The following is a 20,358-nucleotide window of genomic DNA, read 5'->3' on the forward strand; positions in this document are numbered from 1 at the left end:
GTTTGAATCACGTAGTAATGTGGTAAGACACTGAAGCAGTCAATAAAACCTGGTTTCGATCAATATTTTAGAGGATAACACCGGTGAGGTCTGGGTTAGGTCTGGGCTATGCCCGCATCTAGCTCATGATTTTGCATTCTTCGCATACCTGTTGGCCAGATCCTGGGGTTTTTTCGTGTTTGAATCACGTAGTAATGTGGTAACACACTGAAGCAGTCAATTAAACCTGGTTCCGATCAATATTTTAGAGGATAACACCGGTTAGGTCTGGGTTAGGTCTGGGTTATGCCCGCATCTGGCTCATGATTTTGCCTTCTTCGCATACTTGTTGGCCAGATCCTGGGTTTTTTTCGTGTTTGAATCACGTAGTAATGTGGTAATACACTGAAGCAGACAATAAAACCTGGTTTCGATCAATATTTTAGAGGATAACACCGGTTAGGTCTGGGTTAGGTCTGGGTTATGGCCGCATCTAGCTCATGATTTTGCCTTCTTCGCATACTTGTTGGCCAGATCCTGGGGTTTTTTCGTGTTTGAATCACGTAGTAATGTGGTAACACACTGAAGCAGTCAATTAAACCTGGTTTCGATCAATATTTTAGAGGATAACACCGGTTAGGTCTGGGATAGGTCCGGGATATGCCCGCATCTGGCTTATGATTTTGCCTTCTTCGCATACTTGTTGGCCAGATCCTGGGTTTTTTTTGTGGTTGAATCACGTAGTAATGTGGTAACATACTGAAGCAGTCAATTAAACCTGGTTTCGATCAATATTTTAGAGGATAACGCCGGTTAGGTCTGGGTTAGGTCTGGGAAATGCGCGCATCTGGCTTATACTTTCGCCTTCTTCGCATACTTGTTGGTCAGATCCTGGGTTTTTTTCGTGTTTGAATCACGTAGGAATGTGGTAACACACTGAAGCAGTCAATTAAACCTGGTTTCGATCAATATTTTAGAGGATAAGTCCGGTTAGGTCTGGGATAGGTCCGGGATATGCCCGCATCTGGCTCATGATTTTGCCTTCTTCGCATACTTGTTGGCCAGATCCTGGGTTTTTTTCGTGGTTGAATCACGTAGTAATGTGGTAACACACTGAAGCAGTCAATTAAACCTGGTTTCGATCAATATTTTAGAGGATAACACCGGTTAGGTCTGGGTTAGGTCTGGGTTATGCCCGCATCTGGCTCATGATTTTGCCTTCTTCGCATACTTGTTGGCCAGATCCTGGGTTTTTTTCGTGTTTGAATCACGTAGTAATGTGGTAATACACTGAAGCAGTCAATAAAACCTGGTTTCGATCAATATTTTAGAGGATAACACCGGTTAGGTCTGGGTTAGGTCTGGGTTATGGCCGCATCTAGCTCATGATTTTGCCTTCTTCGCATACTTGTTGGCCAGATCCTGGGGTTTTTTCGTGTTTGAATCACGTAGTAATGTGGTAACACACTGAAGCAGTCAATTAAACCTGGTTTCGATCAATATTTTAGAGGATAACACCGGTTAGGTCTGGGATAGGTCCGGGATATGCCCGCATCTGGCTTATACTTTCGCCTTTATCGCAAACTTGTTGGCTAGATCCTGGGTTTTTTTCGTGTTTGAATCACGTAGTAATGTGGTAACACACTGAAGCAGTCAATTAAACCTGGTTTCGATCAATATTTTAGAGGATAACACCGGCTAGGTCTGGGTTAGGTCTGGGTTATGCCCGCATCTGGCTCATGATTTTGCCTTCTTCGCATACTTGTTGGCCAGATCCTGGGTTTTTTCCGTGTTAGAATCACGTAGTAATGTGGTAATACACTGAAGCAGTCAATAAAACCTGGTTTCGATCAATATTTTAGAGGATAACACCGGTGAGGTCTGGGTTAGGTCTGGGTTATGCTCGCATCTAGCTCATGATTTTGCATTCTTCGGATACTTGTTGGCCAGATCCTGGGGTTTTTTCGTGTTTGAATCACGTAGTAGTGTGGTAACACACTGAAGCAGTCAATTAAACCTGGTTTCGATCAATATTTTAGAGGATAAGTCCGGTTAGGTCTGGGATAGGTCCGGGATATGCCCGCATCTGGCTCATGATTTTGCCTTCTTCGCATACTTGTTGGCCAGATCCTGGGTTTTTTTCGTGGTTGAATCACGTAGTAATGTGGTAACACACTGAAGCAGTCAATTAAACCTGGTTTCGATCAATATTTTAGAGGATAACGGTTAGGTCTGGGTTAGGTCTGGGTTATGCCCGCATCTGGCTCATGATTTTGCCTTCTTCGCATACTTGTTGGCCAGATCCTGGGTTTTTTTCGTGTTTGAATCACGTAGTAATGTGGTAATACACTGAAGCAGTCAATAAAACCTGGTTTCGATCAATATTTTAGAGGATAACACCGGTTAGGTCTGGGATAGGTCCGGGATATGCCCGCATCTGGCTCATGATTTTGCCTTCTTCGCATACTTGTTGGCCAGATCCTGGGTTTTTTTCGTGTTTGAATCACGTAGTAATGAGGTAATACACTGAAGCAGTCAATTAAACCTGGTTTCGATGAATATTTTAGATGATAACACCGGTTAGGTCTGGGTTAGGTCTGGGATATGCGCGCATCTGCCTTATACTTTCGCCTTTTTCGCAAACTTGTTGGCCAGATCCTGGATTTTTTCCGTGTTTGAATCACGTAGTAATGTTGTACCACACTGAGGCAGTCAATTAAACCTGGTTTCGATCAATATTTTAGAGGGTAACACCGGTTAGGTCTGGGTTAGGTCTGGGTTATGCCCGCATCTGGCTCATGATTTTGCCTTCTTCGCATACTTGTTGGCCAGATCCTGGGTGTTTTTCGTGTTTGAATCATGTAGTAATGTGGTAACACACTGAAGCAGTCAATTAAACCTGGTTTCGATCAATATTTCAGAGGATAACACCGGTTAGGTCTGGGTTAGGTCTGGGTTATGGCCGCATCTAGCTCATGATTTTGCCTTCTTCGCATACTTGTTGGCCAGATCCTGGGGTTTTTTCGTGTTTGAATCACGTAGTAATGTGGTAACACACTGAAGCAGTCAATTAAACCTGGTTTCGATCAATATTTTAGAGGATAACACCGGTTAGGTCTGGGATAGGTCCGGGATATGCCCGCATCTGGCTTATACTTTCGCCTTTTTCGCAAACTTGTTGGCTAGATCCTGGGTTTTTTTCGTGTTTGAATCACGTAGTAATGTGGTAACACACTGAAGCAGTCAATTAAACCTGGTTTCGATCAATATTTTAGAGGATAACACCGGCTAGGTCTGGGTTAGGTCTGGGATATGCGCGCATCTGGCTTATACTTTCGCCTTTTTCGCAAACTTGTTGGCCAGATCCTGGATTTTTTCCGTGTTTGAATCACGTAGTAATGTTGTACCACACTGAGGCAGTCAATTAAACCTGGATTCGGACATTATTTTAGAGGATAACACCGGTTAGGTCTGGGTTAGGTCTGGGTTATGCCCGCATCTGGCTCATGATTTTGCCTTCATCGCATACTTGTTGGCCAGATCCTGGGTTTTTTCCGAGTTTGAATCATGTAGTAATGTGGTAACACACTGAAGCAGTCAATTAAACCTGGTTTCGATCAATATTTTAGAGGATAACACCGGTTAGGTCTGGGTTAGGTCTGGGTTATGCCCGCATCTGGCTCATGATTTTGCCTTCTTCGCATACTTGTTGGCCAGATCCTGGGTTTTTTTCGTGTTTGAATCATGTAGTAATGTGGTAACACACTGAAGCTGTCAATTAAACCTGGTTTCGATCAATATTTTAGAGGATTACACCGGTTAGGTCTGGGTTAGGTCTGGGTTATGCCCGCATCTGGCTCATGATTTTGCCTTCTTCGCATACTTGTTGGCCAGATCCTGGGTTTTTTTCGTGTTTGAATCACGTAGTAATGTGGTAATACACTGAAGCAGTCAATAAAACCTGGTTTCGATCAATATTTCAGAGGATAACACCGGTTAGGTCTGGGTTAGGTCTGGGTTATGCCCGCATCTGGCTCATGATTTTGCCTTCTTCGCATACTTGTTGGCCAGATCCTGGGTTTTTTTCGTGTTTGAATCATGTAGTAATGTGGTAACACACTGAAGTTGTCAATTAAACCTGGTTTCGATCAATATTTTAGAGGATTACACCGGTTAGGTCTGGGTTAGGTCTGGGTTATGCCCGCATCTGGCTCATGATTTTGCCTTCTTCGCATACTTGTTGGCCAGATCCTGGGTATTTTCCGTGTTTGAATCACGTAGTAATGTGGTAACACACTGAAGCAGTCAATTAAACCTGGTTTCGATCAATATTTCAGAGGATAACACCGGTTAGGTCTGGGTTAGGTCTGGGTTATGCCCGCATCTGGCTCATGATTTTGCCTTCTTCGCATACTTGTTGGCCAGATCCTGGGTGTTTTTCGTGTTTGAATCATGTAGTAATGTGGTAACACACTGAAGCAGTCAATTAAACCTGGTTTCGATCAATATTTCAGAGGATAACACCGGTTAGGTCTGGGTTAGGTCTGGGTTTTGCCCGCATCTGGCTCATGATTTTGCCTTCTTCGCATACTTGTTGGCCAGATCCTGGGTTTTTTACGTGGTTGAATCACGTAGTAATGTGGTAACACACTGAAGCAGTCAATTAAACCTGGTTTCGATCAATATTTTAGAGGATAACACCGGTTAGGTCTGGGTTAGGTCTGGGTAATGCCCGCATCTGGCTCATGATTTTGCCTTTTTCGCAAACTTGTTGGCCAGATCCTGGGTTTTTTCCGTGTTTGAATCACGTAGGAATGTGGTAACACACTGAAGCAGTCAATAAAACCTGGTTACGATCAATATTTTAGAGGATAACACCGGTTAGGTCTGGGTTAGGTCTGGGATTTGCGCGCATCTGGCTTATACTTTCGCCTTTTTCGCAAACTTCTTGGCCAGATCCTGGGTATTTTTCGTGTTTGAACCACGTAGTAATGTGGTAACACTCTGAAGCAGTCAATTAAACCTGGTTTCGATCAATATTTCAGAGGATAACGCCGGTTGGGTCTGTGTTAGGTCTGGGTTATGCCCGCATCTGGCCCATGATTTTGCCTTCTTCGCATACTTGTTGGCCAGATCCTGGGTTTTTTCCGTGTTAGAATCACGTAGTAATGTGGTAATACACTGAAGCAGTCAATAAAACCTGGTTTCGATCAATATTTTAGAGGATAACACCGGTGAGGTCTGGGTTAGGTCTGGGTTATGCTCGCATCTAGCTCATGATTTTGCATTCTTCGGATACTTGTTGGCCAGATCCTGGGGTTTTTTCGTGTTTGAATCACGTAGTAGTGTGGTAACACACTGAAGCAGTCAATTAAACCTGGTTTCGATCAATATTTTAGAGGATAAGTCCGGTTAGGTCTGGGATAGGTCCGGGATATGCCCGCATCTGGCTCATGATTTTGCCTTCTTCGCATACTTGTTGGCCAGATCCTGGGTTTTTTTCGTGGTTGAATCACGTAGTAATGTGGTAACACACTGAAGCAGTCAATTAAACCTGGTTTCGATCAATATTTTAGAGGATAACGGTTAGGTCTGGGTTAGGTCTGGGTTATGCCCGCATCTGGCTCATGATTTTGCCTTCTTCGCATACTTGTTGGCCAGATCCTGGGTTTTTTTCGTGTTTGAATCACGTAGTAATGTGGTAATACACTGAAGCAGTCAATAAAACCTGGTTTCGATCAATATTTTAGAGGATAACACCGGTTAGGTCTGGGATAGGTCCGGGATATGCCCGCATCTGGCTCATGATTTTGCCTTCTTCGCATACTTGTTGGCCAGATCCTGGGTTTTTTTCGTGTTTGAATCACGTAGTAATGAGGTAATACACTGAAGCAGTCAATTAAACCTGGTTTCGATGAATATTTTAGATGATAACACCGGTTAGGTCTGGGTTAGGTCTGGGATATGCGCGCATCTGCCTTATACTTTCGCCTTTTTCGCAAACTTGTTGGCCAGATCCTGGATTTTTTCCGTGTTTGAATCACGTAGTAATGTTGTACCACACTGAGGCAGTCAATTAAACCTGGTTTCGATCAATATTTTAGAGGGTAACACCGGTTAGGTCTGGGTTAGGTCTGGGTTATGCCCGCATCTGGCTCATGATTTTGCCTTCTTCGCATACTTGTTGGCCAGATCCTGGGTGTTTTTCGTGTTTGAATCATGTAGTAATGTGGTAACACACTGAAGCAGTCAATTAAACCTGGTTTCGATCAATATTTCAGAGGATAACACCGGTTAGGTCTGGGTTAGGTCTGGGTTATGGCCGCATCTAGCTCATGATTTTGCCTTCTTCGCATACTTGTTGGCCAGATCCTGGGGTTTTTTCGTGTTTGAATCACGTAGTAATGTGGTAACACACTGAAGCAGTCAATTAAACCTGGTTTCGATCAATATTTTAGAGGATAACACCGTTTAGGTCTGGGATAGGTCCGGGATATGCCCGCATCTGGCTTATACTTTCGCCTTTTTCGCAAACTTGTTGGCTAGATCCTGGGTTTTTTTCGTGTTTGAATCACGTAGTAATGTGGTAACACACTGAAGCAGTCAATTAAACCTGGTTTCGATCAATATTTTAGAGGATAACACCGGCTAGGTCTGGGTTAGGTCTGGGATATGCGCGCATCTGGCTTATACTTTCGCCTTTTTCGCAAACTTGTTGGCCAGATCCTGGATTTTTTCCGTGTTTGAATCACGTAGTAATGTTGTACCACACTGAGGCAGTCAATTAAACCTGGATTCGGACATTATTTTAGAGGATAACACCGGTTAGGTCTGGGTTAGGTCTGGGTTATGCCCGCATCTGGCTCATGATTTTGCCTTCATCGCATACTTGTTGGCCAGATCCTGGGTTTTTTCCGAGTTTGAATCATGTAGTAATGTGGTAACACACTGAAGCAGTCAATTAAACCTGGTTTCGATCAATATTTTAGAGGATAACACCGGTTAGGTCTGGGTTAGGTCTGGGTTATGCCCGCATCTGGCTCATGATTTTGCCTTCTTCGCATACTTGTTGGCCAGATCCTGGGTTTTTTTCGTGTTTGAATCATGTAGTAATGTGGTAACACACTGAAGCTGTCAATTAAACCTGGTTTCGATCAATATTTTAGAGGATTACACCGGTTAGGTCTGGGTTAGGTCTGGGTTATGCCCGCATCTGGCTCATGATTTTGCCTTCTTCGCATACTTGTTGGCCAGATCCTGGGTTTTTTTCGTGTTTGAATCACGTAGTAATGTGGTAATACACTGAAGCAGTCAATAAAACCTGGTTTCGATCAATATTTCAGAGGATAACACCGGTTAGGTCTGGGTTAGGTCTGGGTTATGCCCGCATCTGGCTCATGATTTTGCCTTCTTCGCATACTTGTTGGCCAGATCCTGGGTTTTTTTCGTGTTTGAATCATGTAGTAATGTGGTAACACACTGAAGTTGTCAATTAAACCTGGTTTCGATCAATATTTTAGAGGATTACACCGGTTAGGTCTGGGTTAGGTCTGGGTTATGCCCGCATCTGGCTCATGATTTTGCCTTCTTCGCATACTTGTTGGCCAGATCCTGGGTATTTTCCGTGTTTGAATCACGTAGTAATGTGGTAACACACTGAAGCAGTCAATTAAACCTGGTTTCGATCAATATTTCAGAGGATAACACCGGTTAGGTCTGGGTTAGGTCTGGGTTATGCCCGCATCTGGCTCATGATTTTGCCTTCTTCGCATACTTGTTGGCCAGATCCTGGGTGTTTTTCGTGTTTGAATCATGTAGTAATGTGGTAACACACTGAAGCAGTCAATTAAACCTGGTTTCGATCAATATTTCAGAGGATAACACCGGTTAGGTCTGGGTTAGGTCTGGGTTTTGCCCGCATCTGGCTCATGATTTTGCCTTCTTCGCATACTTGTTGGCCAGATCCTGGGTTTTTTACGTGGTTGAATCACGTAGTAATGTGGTAACACACTGAAGCAGTCAATTAAACCTGGTTTCGATCAATATTTTAGAGGATAACACCGGTTAGGTCTGGGTTAGGTCTGGGTTATGCCCGCATCTGGCTCATGATTTTGCCTTTTTCGCATACTTGTTGGCCAGATCCTGGGTTTTTTTCGTGTTTGAATCACGTAGTAATGTGGTAACACACTGAAGCTGTCAATTAAACCTGGTTTCGATCAATATTTTAGAGGATAACACCGGTTAGGTTTGGGTTAGGTCTGGGATATGCGCGCATCTGGCTTATACTTTCACCTTTTTCGCAAACTTGTTGGCCAGATCCTGGGTTTTTTCCGTGTTTGAATCACGTAGGAATGTGGTAACACACTGAAGCAGTCAATAAAACCTGGTTACGATCAATATTTTAGAGGATAACACCGGTTAGGTCTGGGTTAGGTCTGGGATTTGCGCGCATCTGGCTTATACTTTCGCCTTTTTCGCAAACTTCTTGGCCAGATCCTGGGTATTTTTCGTGTTTGAACCACGTAGTAATGTGGTAACACTCTGAAGCAGTCAATTAAACCTGGTTTCGATCAATATTTCAGAGGATAACGCCGGTTGGGTCTGGGTTAGGTCTGGGTTATGCCCGCATCTGGCTCATGATTTTGCCTTCTTCGCATACTTGTTGGCCAGATCCTGGGTTTTTTCCGTGTTAGAATCACGTAGTAATGTGGTAATACACTGAAGCAGTCAATAAAACCTGGTTTCGATCAATATTTTAGAGGATAACACCGGTGAGGTCTGGGTTAGGTCTGGGTTATGCTCGCAACTAGCTCATGATTTTGCATTCTTCGGATACTTGTTGGCCAGATCCTGGGGTTTTTTCGTGTTTGAATCACGTAGTAGTGTGGTAACACACTGAAGCAGTCAATTAAACCTGGTTTCGATCAATATTTTAGAGGATAAGTCCGGTTAGGTCTGGGATAGGTCCGGGATATGCCCGCATCTGGCTCATGATTTTGCCTTCTTCGCATACTTGTTGGCCAGATCCTGGGTTTTTTTCGTGGTTGAATCACGTAGTAATGTGGTAACACACTGAAGCAGTCAATTAAACCTGGTTTCGATCAATATTTTAGAGGATAACGGTTAGGTCTGGGTTAGGTCTGGGTTATGCCCGCATCTGGCTCATGATTTTGCCTTCTTCGCATACTTGTTGGCCAGATCCTGGGTTTTTTTCGTGTTTGAATCACGTAGTAATGTGGTAATACACTGAAGCAGTCAATAAAACCTGGTTTCGATCAATATTTTAGAGGATAACACCGGTTAGGTCTGGGATAGGTCCGGGATATGCCCGCATCTGGCTCATGATTTTGCCTTCTTCGCATACTTGTTGGCCAGATCCTGGGTTTTTTTCGTGTTTGAATCACGTAGTAATGTGGTAACACACTGAAGCTCTGAATTAAACCTGGTTTCGATCAATATTTTAGAGGATAACACCGGTTACGTCTGGGTTAGGTCTGGGTTAGGTCTGGGTTATGCCCGCATCTGGCTTATACTTTCGCCTTCTTCGCATACTTGTTGGTCAGATCCTGGGTATTTTCCGTGTTTGAATCACGTAGTAATGTGGTAACGCACTGAAGCAGTCAATTAAACCTGGTTTCGATCAATATTTTAGAGGATAACACCGGTTAGGTCTGGGTTAGGTCTGGGATTTGCGCGCATCTGGCCTATACTTTCGCCATTTTCGCAAACATGTTGGCCAAATCCTGGGTATTTTCCGTGTTTGAATCACGTAGTAATGTGGTAACACACTGAAGCAGTCAATTAAACCTGGTTTCGATCAATATTTTAGAGGATAACACCGGTTAGGTACGGGTTAGGTCTGGGTTATGCCCGCATCTGGCTCATGATTTTGCCTTCTTCGCACACTTGTTGGCCAGATCCTGGGCTTTTTTCGTGTTTGAATCACGTAGTAATGTGGTAACACACTGAAGCAGTCAATTAAACCTGGTTTCGATCAATATTTTAGAGGATAACACCGGTTAGGTCTGGGATAGGTCCGGGATATGCCCGCATCTGGCTTATACTTTCGCCTTTTTTGCAAACCTGTTAACTAGATCCTGGGTTTTTTTCCGGTTTGAATAACGCAGTAATGTGGTACCACACTGAAACAGTCAATTAAACCTGGTTTCGATGAATATTTCAGAGGATAACACCGGTTAGGCCTGGGTTAGGTCCGGGATATGCCCGCATCTGGCTCATGATTTTGCCTTCTCCGCATACTTGTTGGCCAGATCCTGGGTTTTTTTCGTGTTTGAATCATGTAGTAATGTGGTAACACACTGAAGCAGTCAATTAAACCTGGTTTCGATCAATATTTCAGAGGATAACACCGGTTAGGTCTGGGTTAGGTCCGGGATATGCCCGCATCTGGCTCATGATTTTGCCTTCTTCGCATACTTGTTGGACAGATCCTGGGTTTTTTTCGTGTTTGAATCACGTAGTAATGTGGTAATACACTGAAGCAGTCAATAAAACCTGGTTTCGATTAATATTTTAGAGGATAACACCGGTTTGGTCTGGGTTATGTCTGGGTTATGCCCGCATCTGGCTCATGATTTTGCCTTCTTCGCATACTTGTTGGCCAGATCCTGGGTTTTTTTCGTGTTTGAATCACGTAGTAATGTGGTAAACACTGAAGCTGTCAATTAAACCTGGTTTCGATCAATATTTTAGAGGATAACAACGGTTAGGTCTGGGTTAGGTCTGGGTTATGCCCGCATCTGGCTCATGATTTTGCCTTCTTCGCATGCTTGTTGGCCAGATCCTGGGTATTTTCCGTGTTTGAATCACGTAGTAATGTGGTAACACACTGAAGCAGTCAATTAAACCTGGTTTCGATCAATATTTTAGAGGATAACACCAGTTAGGTCTGGGTTAGGTCTGGGATTTGCGCGCATCTGGCTTATACTTTCACCTTTTTCGCAAACTTGTTGGCCAGATCCTGGGTTTTTTCCGTGTTTGAATCACGTAGCAATGTGGTAACACACTGAAGCAGTCAATAAAACCTGGTTTCGATCAATATTTTAGAGGATAGCACCGGTTAGGTCTGGGTTAGGTCTGGGATTTGCGCGCATCTGGCTTATACTTTCGCCTTTTTCGCGAACTTCTTGGCCAGATCCTGGGTATTTTTCGTGTTTGAATCACGTAGTAATGTGGTAACACTCTGAAGCAGTCAATTAAACCTGGTTTCGATCAATATTTCAGAGGATAACGCCGGTTAGGTCTGGGTTAGGTCTGGGTTATGCCCGCATCTGGCTCATGATTTTGCCTTCTTCGCATACTTGTTGGCCAGATCCTGGGTTTTTTCCGTGTTTGAATCACGTAGTAATGTGGTAATACACTGAAGCAGTCAATAAAACCTGGTTTCGATCAATATTTTAGAGGATAACACCGGTGAGGTCTGGGTTAGGTCTGGGTTATGCCCGCATCTAGCTCATGATTTTGCATTCTTCGCATACCTGTTGGCCAGATCCTGGGGTTTTTTCGTGTTTGAATCACGTAGTAATGTGGTAACACACTGAAGCAGTCAATTAAACCTGGTTTCGATCAATATTTTAGAGGATAAGACCGGTTAGGTCTGGGATAGGTCCGGGATATGCCCGCATCTGGCTCATGATTTTGCCTTCTTCGCTTACTTGTTGGCCAGATCCTGGGTTTTTCTCGTGTTTGAATCACGTAGTAATGTGGTAACACACTGAAGCAGTCAATTAAACCTGGTTTCGATCAATATTTCAGAGGATAACACCGGTTAGGTCTGGGTTAGGTCTAGGAAATGCGCGCATCTGGCTTATACTTTCGCCTTTTTCGCAAACTTGTTGGCCAGATCCTAGGTATTTTCCGTGTTTGAATCACGTAGTAATGTGGTAACACACTGAAGCAGTCAATTAAACCTGGTTTCGATCAATATTTCAGACGATAACACCGGTTAGGTCTGGGTTAGGTCTAGGAAATGCGCGCATCTGGCTTATACTTTCGCCTTTTTCGCAAACTTGTTGGCCAGATCCTGGGTTTTTTTCGTGTTTGAATCACGTAGTAATGTGGTAACACTCTGAAGCAGTCAATTAAACCTGGTTTCGATTAATATTTTAGAGGGTAACACCGGTTTGGTCTGGGTTAGGTCTGGGTTATGCCCGCATCTGGCTCATGATTTTGCCTTCTGCGCATACTTGTTGGCCAGATCCTGGGTTTTTTTCGTGTTTGAATCACGTAGTAATGTGGTAACACACTGAAGCTGTCAATTAAACCTGGTTTCGATCAATATTTTAGAGGATAACACCGGTTAGGTTTGGGTTAGGTCTGGGATTTGCGCGCATATGGCTTATACTTTCGCCTTTTTCGCAAACTTCTTGGCCAGATCCTGGGAATTTTTCGTGTTTGAATCACGTAGTAATGTGGTAACACTCTGAAGCAGTCAATTAAACCTGGTTTCGATCAATATTTCAGAGGATAACGCCGGTTAGGTCTGGGTTAGGTCTGGGTTATGCCCGCATCTGGCACATGATTTTGCCTTCTTCGCATACTTGTTGGCCAGATCCTGGGTTTTTTCCGTGTTTGAATCACGTAGTAATGTGGTAAGACACTGAAGCAGTCAATAAAACCTGGTTTCGATCAATATTTTAGAGGATAACACCGGTGAGGTCTGGGTTAGGTCTGGGTTATGCCCGCATCTAGCTCATGATTTTGCATTCTTCGCATACCTGTTGGCCAGATCCTGGGGTTTTTTCGTGTTTGAATCACGTAGTAATGTGGTAACACACTGAAGCAGTCAAATAAACCTGGTTCCGATCAATATTTTAGAGGATAACACCGGTTAGGTCTGGGTTAGGTCTGGGTTATGCCCGCATCTGGCTCATGATTTTGCCTTCTTCGCATACTTGTTGGCCAGATCCTGGGTTTTTTTCGTGTTTGAATCACGTAGTAATGTGGTAATACACTGAAGCAGTCAATAAAACCTGGTTTCGATCAATATTTTAGAGGAAAACACCGGTTAGGTCTGGGTTAGGTCTGGGTTATGGCCGCATCTAGCTCATGATTTTGCCTTCTTCGCATACTTGTTGGCCAGATCCTGGGATTTTTCGTGTTTGAATCACGTAGTAATGTGGTAACACACTGAAGCAGTCAATTAAACCTGGTTTCGATCAATATTTTAGAGGATAACACCGGTTAGGTCTGGGATAGGTCCGGGATATGCCCGCATCTGGCTCATGATTTTGCCTTCTTCGCATACTTGTTGGCCAGATCCTGGGTTTTTTTTGTGGTTGAATCACGTAGTAATGTGGTAACACACTGAAGCAGTCAATTAAACCTGGTTTCGATCAATATTTTAGAGGATAACGCCGGTTAGGTCTGGGTTAGGTCTGGGAAATGCGCGCACCTGGCTTATACTTTCGCCTTCTTCGCATACTTGTTGGTCAGATCCTGGGTTTTTTTCGTGTTTGAATCACGTAGGAATGTGGTAACACACTGAAGCAGTCAATTAAACCTGGTTTCGATCAATATTTTAGAGGATAAGTCCGGTTAGGTCTGGGATAGGTCCGGGATATGCCCGCATCTGGCTCATGATTTTGCCTTCTTCGCATACTTGTTGGCCAGATCCTGGGTTTTTTTCGTGGTTGAATCACGTAGTAATGTGGTAACACACTGAAGCAGTCAATTAAACCTGGTTTCGATCAATATTTTAGAGGATAACACCGGTTAGGTCTGGGTTAGGTCTGGGTTATGCCCGCATCTGGCTCATGATTTTGCCTTCTTCGCATACTTGTTGGCCAGATCCTGGGTTTTTTTCGTGTTTGAATCACGTAGTAATGTGGTAATACACTGAAGCAGTCAATAAAACCTGGTTTCGATCAATATTTTAGAGGATAACACCGGTTAGGTCTGGGTTAGGTCTGGGTTATGGCCGCATCTAGCTCATGATTTTGCCTTCTTCGCATACTTGTTGGCCAGATCCTGGGGTTTTTTCGTGTTTGAATCACGTAGTAATGTGGTAACACACTGAAGCAGTCAATTAAACCTGGTTTCGATCAATATTTTAGAGGATAACACCGGTTAGGTCTGGGATAGGTCCGGGATTTGCCCGCATCTGGCTTATACTTTCGCCTTTTTCGCAAACTTGTTGGCTAGATCCTGGGTTTTTTTCGTGTTTGAATCACGTAGTAATGTGGTAACACACTGAAGCAGTCAATTAAACCTGGTTTCGATCAATATTTTAGAGGATAACACCGGTTAGGTCTGGGTTAGGTCTGGGATATGCGCGCATCTGGCTTATACTTTCGCCTTTTTCGCAAACTTGTTGGCCAGATCCTGGATTTTTTCCGTGTTTGAATCACGTAGTAATGTTGTACCACACTGAGGCAGTCAATTAAACCTGGATTCGGACATTATTTTAGAGGATAACACCGGTTAGGTCTGGGTTAGGTCTGGTTTATGCCCGCATCTGGCTCATGATTTTGCCTTCATCGCATACTTGTTGGCCAGATCCTGGGTTTTTTCCGAGTTTGAATCATGTAGTAATGTGGTAACACACTGAAGCAGTCAATTAAACCTGGTTTCGATCAATATTTTAGAGGATAACACCGGTTAGGTCTGGGTTAGGTCTGGGTTATGCCCGTATCTGGCTCATGATTTTGCCTTCTTCGCATACTTGTTGGCCAGATCCTGGGTTTTTTTCGTGTTTGAATCATGTAGTAATGTGGTAACACACTGAAGCAGTCAATTAAACCTGGTTTCGATCAATATTTTAGAGGATAACACCGGTTAGGTCTGGGTTAGGTCTGGGTTATGCCCGCATCTGGCTCATGATTTTGCCTTCTTCGCATACTTGTTGGCCAGATCCTGGGTTTTTTTCGTGTTTGAATCATGTAGTAATGTGGTAACACACTGAAGCTGTCAATTAAACCTGGTTTCGATCAATATTTTAGAGGATTACACCGGTTAGGTCTGGGTTAGGTCTGGGTTATGCCCGCATCTGGCTCATGATTTTGCCTTCTTCGCATACTTGTTGGCCAGATCCTGGATTTTTTTCGTGTTTGAATCACGTAGTAATGTGGTAATACACTGAAGCAGTCAATAAAACCTGGTTTCGATCAATATTTCAGAGGATAACACCGGTTAGGTCTGGGTTAGGTCTGGGTTATGCCCGCATCTGGCTCATGATTTTGCCTTCTTCGCATACTTGTTGGCCAGATCCTGGGTTTTTTTCGTGTTTGAATCATGTAGTAATGTGGTAACACACTGAAGTTGTCAATTAAACCTGGTTTCGATCAATATTTTAGAGGATTACACCGGTTAGGTCTGGGTTAGGTCTGGGTTATGCCCGCATCTGGCTCATGATTTTGCCTTCTTCGCATACTTGTTGGCCAGATCCTGGGTATTTTCCGTGTTTGAATCACGTAGTAATGTGGTAACACACTGAAGCAGTCAATTAAACCTGGTTTCGATCAATATTTCAGAGGATAACACCGGTTAGGTCTGGGTTAGGTCTGGGTTATGCCCGCATCTGGCTCATGATTTTGCCTTCTTCGCATACTTGTTGGCCAGATCCTGGGTTTTTTTCGTGTTTGAATCATGTAGTAATGTGGTAACACACTGAAGCAGTCAATTAAACCTGGTTTCGATCAATATTTCAGAGGATAACACCGGTTAGGTCTGGGTTAGGTCTGGGTTTTGCCCGCATCTGGCTCATGATTTTGCCTTCTTCGCATACTTGTTGGCCAGATCCTGGGTTTTTTACGTGGTTGAATCACGTAGTAATGTGGTAACACACTGAAGCAGTCTTTTAAACCTGGTTTCGATCAATATTTTAGAGGATAACACCGGTTAGGTCTGGGTTAGGTCTGGGTTATGCCCGCATCTGGCTCATGATTTTGCCTTCTTCGCATACTTGTTGGCCAGATCCTGGGTTTTTTTCGTGTTTGAATCATGTAGTAATGTGGTAACACACTGAGGCTGTCAATTAAACCTGGTTTCGATCAATATTTTAGAGGATTACACCGGTTAGGTCTGGGTTAGGTCTGGGTTATGCCCGCATCTGGCTCATGATTTTGCCTTCTTCGCATACTTGTTGGCCAGATCCTGGGTTTTTTTCGTGTTTGAATCACGTAGTAATGTGGTAACGCACTGAAGCAGTCAATTAAACCTGGTTTCGATCAATATTTTAGAGGATAACGCCGGTTAGGTCTGGGTTAGGTCTGGGAAATGCGCGCATCTGGCTTATACTTTCGCCTTCTTCGCATACTTGTTGGTCAGATCCTGGGTTTTTTTCGTGTTTGAATCACGTAGGAATGTGGTAACACACTGAAGCAGTCAATTAAACCTGGTTTCGATCAATATTTTAGAGGATAACACCGGTTAGGTCTGGGTTAGGTCCGGGATATGCGCGCATCTGGCTTATACTTCCGCCTTTTTCGCAAACTTGTTGGCCAGATCCTGGATTTTTTCCGTGTTTGAGTCACGTAGTAATGTTGTACCACACTGAGGCAGTCAATTAAACCTGGATTCGGACATTATTTTAGAGGATAACACCGGTTAGGTCTGGGTTAGGTCTGGGTTATGCCCGCATCTGGCTCATGATTTTGCCTTCTTCGCATACTTGTTGGCCAGATCCTGGGTTTTTTTCGTGTTTGCATCATGTAGTAATGTGGTAACACACTGAAGCAGTCAATTAAACCTGGTTTCGATCAATATTTTAGAGGATAACACCGGTTAGGTCTGGGTTAGGTCTGGGTTATGCCCGCATCTGGCTCATGATTTTGCCTTCTTCGCATACTTGTTGGCCAGATCCTGGGTTTTTTTCGTGTTTGAATCATGTAGTAATTTGGTAACACACTGAAGCAGTCAATTAAACCTGGTTTCGATCAATATTTTAGAGGATAACACCGGTTAGGTCTGGGTCATGCCCGCATCTGGCTCATGATTTTACCTTCCTCGCATACTTGTTGGCCAGATCCTGGGTTTTTTTCGTGTTTGAATCCTGTAGTAATGTGGTAACACACTGAAGCAGTCAATTAAACCAAGTTTCGATCAATATTTTAGAGGATATCACCGGTTTGGTCTGGGTTAGGTCTGGGTTATGCCCGCATCTGGCTCATGATTTTGCCTTCTTCGCATACTTGTTGGCCAGATCCTGGTTTTTTTTCGTGTTTGAATCACGTAGTAATGTGGTAACACACTGAAGCAGTCAATTAAACATGGTTTCGATCAATATTTTAGAGGATAACGCCGGTTAGGTCTGGGTTAGGTCTGGGAAATGCGCGCATCTGGCTTATACTTTCGCCTTCTTCGCATAATTGTTGGTCAGATCCTGGGTTTTTTTCGTGTTTGAATCACGTAGGAATGTGGTAACACACTGAAGCAGTCAATTAAACCTGGTTTCGATCAATATTTTAGAGGATAACACCGGTTAGGTCTGGGTTAGTTCCGGGATATACCCGCATCTGGCTCATGATTTTGCCTTCTTCGCATACTTGTTGGCCAGATCCTGGGTTTTTTTCGTGTTTGAATCACGTAGTAATGTGGTAATACACTGAAGCAGTCAATAAAACCTGGTTTCGATCAATATTTTAGAGGATAACACCGGTTAGGTCTGGGTTAGGTCTGGGTTTTGCCCGCATCTGGCTCATGATTTTGCCTTCTTCGCATACTTGTTGGCCAGATCCTGGATTTTTTTCGTGTTTGAATCACGTAGTAATGTGGTAATACACTGAAGCAGTCAATAAAACCTGGTTTCGATCAATATTTTAGAGGATAACACCGGTTAGGTCTGGGTTTCGTCTGGGATATGCCCGCATCTGGCTCATGATTTTGCCTTCATCGCATTCTTGTTGGCCAGATCCTGGGTTTTTTCCGTGTTTGAATCACGTAGTAATGTGGTAATACACTGAAGCAGTCAATTAAACCTGGTTTCGATCAATATTTCAGAGGATAACACCGGTTAGGTCTGGGTTAGGTCCGGGATATGCCCGCATCTGGCTCATGATTTTGCCTTCTTCGCATACTTGTTGGCCAGATCCTGGGTTTTTTTCGTGTTTGAATCACGTAGTAATGTGGTAACACACTGAAGCTGTCAATTAAACCTGGTTTCGATCAATATTTTAGAGGATAACACCGGTTAGGTCTGGGTTAGGTCTGGGTTATGCCCGCATCTGGCTCATGATTTTGCCTTCATCGCATACTTGTTGGCCAGATCCTGGATTTTTTCCGAGTTTGAATCACGTAGTAATGTTGTACCACACTGAGGCAGTCAATTAAACCTGGATTCGGACTTTATTTTAGAGGATAACACCGGTTAGGTCTGGGTTAGGTCTGGGTTATGCCCGCATCTGGCTCATGATTTTGCCTTCTTCGCATACTTGTTGGCCAGATCCTGGGATTTTTTCGTGTTTGAATCATGTAGTAATGTGGTAATACACTGAAGCAGTCAATAAAACCTGGTTTCGATCAATATTTTAGAGGATAACACCGGTTAGGTCTGGGTTAGGTCTGGGTTTTGCCCGCATCTGGCTCATGATTTTGCCTTCTTCGCATACTTGTTGGCCAGATCCTGGGTTTTTTTCGTGTTTGAATCACGTAGTAATGTGGTAACGCACTGAAGCAGTCAATTAAACCTGGTTTCGATCAATATTTTAGAGGATAACGCCGGTTAGGTCTGGGTTAGGTCTGGGAAATGCGCGCATCTGGCTTATACTTTCGCCTTCTTCGCATACTTGTTGGTCAGATCCTGGGTTTTTTTCGTGTTTGAATCACGTAGGAATGTGGTAACACACTGAAGCAGTCAATTAAACCTGGTTTCGATCAATATTTTAGAGGATAACACCGGTTAGGTCTGGGTTAGGTCCGGGATATGCGCGCATCTGGCTTATACTTCCGCCTTTTTCGCAAACTTGTTGGCCAGATCCTGGATTTTTTCCGTGTTTGAGTCACGTAGTAATGTTGTACCACACTGAGGCAGTCAATTAAACCTGGATTCGGACATTATTTTAGAGGATAACACCGGTTAGGTCTGGGTTAGGTCTGGGTTATGCCCGCATCTGGCTCATGATTTTGCCTTCTTCGCATACTTGTTGGCCAGATCCTGGGTTTTTTTCGTGTTTGCATCATGTAGTAATGTGGTAACACACTGGAGCAGTCAATTAAACCTGGTTTCGATCAATATTTTAGAGGATAACACCGGTTAGGTCTGGGTTAGGTCTGGGTTATGCCCGCATCTGGCTCATGATTTTGCCTTCTTCGCATACTTGTTGGCCAGATCCTGGGTTTTTTTCGTGTTTGAATCATGTAGTAATTTGGTAACACACTGAAGCAGTCAATTAAACCTGGTTTCGATCAATATTTTAGAGGATAACACCGGTTAGGTCTGGGTCATGCCCGCATCTGGCTCATGATTTTACCTTCCTCGCATACTTGTTGGCCAGATCCTGGGTTTTTTTCGTGTTTGAATCCTGTAGTAATGTGGTAACACACTGAAGCAGTCAATTAAACCAAGTTTCGATCAATATTTTAGAGGATATCACCGGTTTGGTCTGGGTTAGGTCTGGGTTATGCCCGCATCTGGCTCATGATTTTGCCTTCTTCGCATACTTGTTGGCCAGATCCTGGTTTTTTTTCGTGTTTGAATCACGTAGTAATGTGGTAACACACTGAAGCAGTCAATTAAACATGGTTTCGATCAATATTTTAGAGGATAACGCCGGTTAGGTCTGGGTTAGGTCTGGGAAATGCGCGCATCTGGCTTATACTTTCGCCTTCTTCGCATACTTGTTGGTCAGATCCTGGGTTTTTTTCGTGTTTGAATCACGTAGGAATGTGGTAACACACTGAAGCAGTCAATTAAACCTGGTTTCGATCAATATTTTAGAGGATAACACCGGTTAGGTCTGGGTTAGTTCCGGGATATACCCGCATCTGGCTCATGATTTTGCCTTCTTCGCATACTTGTTGGCCAGATCCTGGGTTTTTTTCGTGTTTGAATCACGTAGTAATGTGGTAATACACTGAAGCAGTCAATAAAACCTGGTTTCGATCAATATTTTAGAGGATAACACCGGTTAGGTCTGGGTTAGGTCTGGGTTTTGCCCGCATCTGGCTCATGATTTTGCCTTCTTCGCATACTTGTTGGCCAGATCCTGGATTTTTTTCGTGTTTGAATCACGTAGTAATGTGGTAATACACTGAAGCAGTCAATAAAACCTGGTTTCGATCAATATTTTAGAGGATAACACCGGTTAGGTCTGGGTTTCGTCTGGGATATGCCCGCATCTGGCTCATGATTTTGCCTTCATCGCATTCTTGTTGGCCAGATCCTGGGTTTTTTCCGTGTTTGAATCACGTAGTAATGTGGTA

This window comes from Colletes latitarsis, unplaced genomic scaffold (genome assembly GCF_051014445.1).
Source record: "Colletes latitarsis isolate SP2378_abdomen unplaced genomic scaffold, iyColLati1 scaffold0028, whole genome shotgun sequence".
NCBI classification, from domain to species: domain Eukaryota; kingdom Metazoa; phylum Arthropoda; class Insecta; order Hymenoptera; family Colletidae; genus Colletes; species Colletes latitarsis.